Here is a 5846-nt window from a genome sequence, read left to right as displayed (position 1 = left end):
TACAGCGCATGCTAGAGTTGGGAGTTATTGAGCCCGCTGAGAGTGACTACACGTCACCGCTAATACTCGTAGAAACCCCTAACAAGGACCCTCGTCCGTGTGTTGACTACAGGAAGTTAAATGCCATCACTAGGGATCAGCTGACCCGATACCCAACATTGAGGAACGAATTGAAAGAGTTAGCGCTGCTAAATACATTTCAACTATAGATCTCGTGCGGGGGTACTGGCAAGTTCCCCTTTCAGAAAGTGCCAGCCGCTATGCCGCATTCATCTCGCCTGTAGGCACTTTTCGCCCTATCGCCCTCAGCTTCGGGCTGAAGAACGCGCAGTTTAGCTTCTCTAAGTTAATGGATATTGTCCTAAAAGACTTGCAGGAGTTCGCCTTGCCCTATCTTGATGATGTAGCAATTTTTTCGGACAGCTGGGAACAACACGTATCGCACCTCAAACAGGTGTTCTCACGGTTGAGGGAAGCCGGCTTAACGATGAAAGCGGAAAAGTGATGATGATGATGTATGGGGTTTCATGGCGCAAGGGCCAGGAATGGCCAAAGAGCGCCATGTCTGTGGTAGTGGGTGTGCAGTGTAACTATGATTACTATGAATTGGTGTGTCGTGGCTGTAAAGGGGCCTTAAAATATACGCTCTAAAATGCGTAAAATATGTGTAATAAAATTATGGCGATGACGTATGACTTGTACTATGAACATTTAGATGCATATAAGAAAATGATATGATAGGTAAAATATGTCAGATTATGAGGAATGCCAGAGCACTACTGCCTCCTTAGAGCCCTTGAAACACAAGGGTCTGGAGGCATGTGCTATACCGTACAACTATCCCAGCGGCATCCTCTAAAGAGAGGAAGCGCTAGGAATGCATGGGGCTAATAACATGTACGACCACATCTCTCAGAAAACCTAGGACTGTGTCTGTGTTAAAAAGCGGTTCTGGGCCGAGGAACATTACTGGATGAAGAGGGATGTGCTGTCTGTAAGCTAAGGAAAAATGTTTCATTCTTTCAGATTCGGCTTCCCGACACTCCAGGAGGACGTGGAGTACGGTCAGCCTCTCCCCGCATCTACCACAAGTAGGAGGCTCACTTCCAGTGAGTAGAAAATTATGGGTGCCAAACGTGTGTCCTATTCTGAGACGACAGAATAGGACATCTGTTCGGCGCGATTTTATAGTAGAGGGCCAGAATCCTAACTGCGGTTTTATCAGGTGCAGCTTATTATTTGTTTCCGCGTCCCATATGTGTTGCCAGTGGGCTCGCAGCTTCCTTCGCAAGAAAGGCCTCAGATCTGTGACAGGCACCTCAGCGGTAGGATTAGCGGCTCGCGATGCGATGGACGTGGCCATCTCGTCCGCCAGAACGTTACCCTCAATGCTCCTGTGGCCAGGCACCCAGCATATAATGATACGCTGGTTAGATATGTACGCTTTACACAAGACGGTGTAGAGTTCACTAAGTACAGGATTTTTGTGTGTATAGACTGACATCAAGGCCTTCACGACGCTTAGAGAGTCTGTATAGATCGCTGCTTTTGGAAGTTTTGATTTTCTTATATGCTTCACAGCAGAAAGTAATGCGTAGGCCTCAGCCGTAAATATGCTTGTTTCCGGATGCAGTACGTCGGATTCCGAGAAGGATGGGCCGACGGCTGCATAGGATACCCCGGCATTTGACTTCGAAGCGTCTGTGTAGAACGCTGCGCAGGAGTGTTTGTACTGCAGTTCTAGGAAATGCATTCTAATTTCGGCCTCAGGAGCGTGCTTTGTAACTTGAATGAAAGATGTGTCGCATTGTATCAGCTGCCACTCCCAAGGAGGTAGCAGCTTGGCTGGATGCATTAGGCGAAGCTCGTGGAGTGGGACATGTACCTCATCACTAAGCTCCCTCACTCGAAGCGAGAAAGGCTTTCTTACAGAAGGACGATTATGGAATAGTGTAGTGCAGGTCATATCGTTAACAGTGTTAAAACATGGATGTTGATGATTGGAGTGTATTTTTAGGAAATATGTAAGGCTGATGTAAGTTCTCTGTAGATGGAGCGGCCATTCATTTGATTCCGCGTATAAGCTTTCAATCGGGCTTGTTCTGAAAGCACCGGTGGCTAAGCGGATACCTAGATGGTGGATAGGATCTAGGATCTTTAGTGCGCTCGGAGCGGCAGAGTTATATACGACGGCACCATAGTCCAATCGTGATCGAATTAGGCTCTTATAAACGTTCATCAGACACTTCCTGTCGCTACCCCATGTTGAGTGGGATAGAACTTTAAGCAAGTTCATTGTCCTTAGACATTTTTCTTTAAGATATTTAATGTGCTGTATAAAGGTGAGCTTGGAGTCAAGTGTAATACCTAAAAATTTGTGTTCTTTGTTGATAGGTATTTGATGTCCACTCAGTTGAACACAAGGATCTGGAACCAGGCCTCTCTTTCTAGTAAAAAGAACACAAGAGCTTTTGTGGGGGTTGATCTTAAATCCGTTTTCGTCAGCCCACTTGCAAACCTTGTTCAGGCCCTGCTGTACCTGTCTCTCGCATACTGCGAGGTTGCAGGATTTAAAGCCTATTTGTATATCATCGACGTATACGGAATAAAAAATGGCCGGTGGCAGTGAAGCACGTAGTGTGTTCATCTTAACAATGAAAAGAGTGCAGCTGAGCACACCTCCCTGGGGTACACCAGTTTCCTGCGTAAAAGGACGTGATAGTGCATTACCGACTTTTACTCGGAAGGTACGGTTGGACAAATAGCTTTCTATTAGGGCGAGCATATTGCCACGGATGCCCATTCCCGACAAGTCTCTCAAGATTCCGTAGCGCCACGCTGTGTCGTACGCCTTCTCCATATCGAGGAACACGGATAGGAAATATTGCTTATGTAGAAAGGCGTCGCGAATGTTTCCCTCAATGCGCACAAGGTGATCAATTGTAGCCCGCCCTTCCCTGAAGCCACACTGAAAGGGATCAAGCATTTGGTTTAATTCCAGGAAATGTATGAGTCGCCGATTAACCATTTTCTCAAACAGCTTACAAATGCAACTTGTGAGGGCTATCGGGCGGTAACTTGACGCCAACGAAGGATCTTTACCTTGCTTCAGAATGGGAATCACAATCGCTTCTCTCCATGCAAGTGGAAGATATCCAGCAGCCCAAATAGTGTTAAAAAGTGCAAGTAAAGTCAATTGTGTATCAGTGTGTACGTTCTTAATTATGTCGTACATAATTCTGTCAGGTCCTGGTGCAGAGCTCTTGCATGTCGTCAAGGCAGCTCTTAGCTCGGCAATGCTAAAGGGACAGTTGTAAGGCTCATTCTCTCGACCTTTTCTTGGTAATGGCTTACGTTCTTCTGTTTCTTTGTGTTTGAGAAAGGATTGTGTGTAATTTGTTGGACTTGACACGCTCTCAAAATATTCCCCAAGTGAGTCGGCCTGGTCTTGCAGTGTATCTCCCTGTGTGTTTACCAGGGGGAGTGAATGTGTTTGCCGCCCTCTAATCCTATTTACTCTGTTCCAGGCTTTGGCCTCATCCCTAAACGAGTTAATACTTGATAAAAACTTGTGCCAGCTTTCTCTTCTGGCCTGTCGGCGGGTTCGCCTGCCTTGGGACTTTATTTTTTTAAAGTTCATAAGATTCTCTGCAGTGGGAGAAGCGCGTAGCAACCCCCACGCCTTGTTCTGATTCTTACGGGCGATCCTACATTCGCTGTTCCACCACGGCACACGTCGTTTGCATGCCAGACCACTCACTTCGGATATGCATTTAGATGTGACATCTATTATCAATGCTGTAAAGAACTCGACTGCAGCATCAATTCCTAACGGAGACAAGTCAGCCCATGAGATACTAGACAGAGATCGAAATTTCTCCCAATCAGCTGTCTCAACCTTCCATCTAGGAGCGTGTGGTGGATATTCATTTTCTTTCGGTGATCTTAGCAGTATAGGGAAGTGGTCGCTGCCGTAAGGGTTGTCGGTAACTTCCCATTCAAGTTCAGGCAGTACGGACGGGGAGACTATGCTTAGGTCTATGGAAGAATAGGTTCTATTTGCAAGAGAGTAATATGTGTGTTGCTTTTTATTCAACAGACAAGCACCAGAAGAAAAGAGGAACTGTTCGAGAAGACGTCCTCGCGCATCTATACGAGGGTCGCCCCACAGGTAGTTATGTGCATTGAAATCGCCAAGAACAACGTAGGGTTCTGGCAATTCATCAATAAAGGACTGAAATTCATGTTTGCTTAGTTTATAATGTGGGGGTATATAAAGTGAGCAAATAGTGATAAGCTTGTTTAGCAGAATGACTCGAACCGCCACTGCCTCAAGGGCCGTTCGTAGCTGCAAACGTTGACAGGCTATGCTTTTTTGAATTATAATTGCAACACCGCCCGATGATGCGAGAGCATCATCGCGATCTTTGCGAATAGTAACGTGTTGTCGAAGAAAATTTGTGTGTTTTGGTTTTAAGTGTGTTTCCTGTAAACACAGCACTTTCGGATTGTGTTTATGGATAAGTTCTTGCACGTCATCGAGATTCCTAAGAAGACCTCTGACATTCCATTGAATGATTTGTGTATCCATATTTAAAGAAAAATTTGTGCTGTGTTTACGGAAATTGAGGTGATGCCGCTTAGGTTACAGAGCTCTTTCGAGGCCCTGTAACGGGGGTTCTGCCCTTTCTGGAGCGTTCGAGGGAGCCTCGCCGCTCCTTAGGCGCTTGGTGCGCCTTGAGAATAGGTGTAGTGTCCATTGCCTCTTGTGAGGCGCCGGACACCTGCTCTTGCGAGCGAGAAGTTTCCCGAGAGGGTCCCGCCTTGGAGGGCAAGACCCCTGCGCCCACCAGCCCGGAGGTCGATGGGGCACCCTGCGGGATTTGGCTGCGCCGGCTGTTGCCAGCGCTGGGAGGGGCCGGGGAGATTGGGGCACCCTCTGCTGCGCCCACCTTCGGGGTCGATGGTCCCCCCTGCTCTGTTGACGGAGCAGCGCTAGCTGCGACCGCCGCGGGGGCAGATGGCGTAACTGCCGACTCACTGCTTGTGGGTCGGACAGCCGCCGGAGGCCGTTGTGACGCTGCCCCCTTACGCGCCACATCGGCAAAGCTGCTCTTAGACAGGTATGACACCCGCCTCCGTGCCTCTTTGAAAGTGATATTTTCTTTTACTTTTATGGTCACAATTTCTTTTTCTTTTTTCCAGGACGGGCAGGCGCGCGAGTATGCGGCATGCTCGCCATCACAGTTGACACAGTGTGGGGTGTTCTGGCACGTTTCGGAGGAATGTTCATTGTCACTGCACTTGGCACAAGTCAGCCGGCCTCGACAGTTCTGTGAACTGTGGCCGAAACGTTGGCACTTAAAGCATCTGAGTGGATTGGGAACGTATGGTCGAACACGAAGTTTGATATAACCAGCCTCGATGGACTCGGGAAGGACACTAGAGCCGAAAGTGAGTATCAGGTGTTTCGTCTTGATCTCTTTTCCATCTCGCCTCATGTTAATTCGTTTAACATTTATAACATTCTGGTCACTGAAGCCCTCCAAGAGTTCAGCCTCAGTGAGCTCCATCAAGTCATCGTCAGAGACAACACCACGGGTGGTGTTCATCGTGCGGTGCGGGGTTATAATTATCTGGGTTTCCCCAAATGACACTAGTGTTGACAATTTATCATATTGCTTTTGATCGCGGAGCTCCAAGAGGAGATCCCCGCTTGCCATCCTCGACGCCTTATATCCAGGACCAAAGGCTTCAGTCAATGACTTCGAAACAAGGAAGGGTGAGATAGTTCTTACTGGTTTATCTGGTTTTGCAGAATGGATAACATGGAAACGCGGGAACGA

This window comes from Dermacentor variabilis, chromosome 4, assembly GCF_050947875.1.
Source record: "Dermacentor variabilis isolate Ectoservices chromosome 4, ASM5094787v1, whole genome shotgun sequence".
In the NCBI taxonomy this organism is placed as follows: Eukaryota; Metazoa; Arthropoda; class Arachnida; order Ixodida; family Ixodidae; genus Dermacentor; species Dermacentor variabilis.
Note: the sequence above shows the minus strand (reverse complement) of the source record.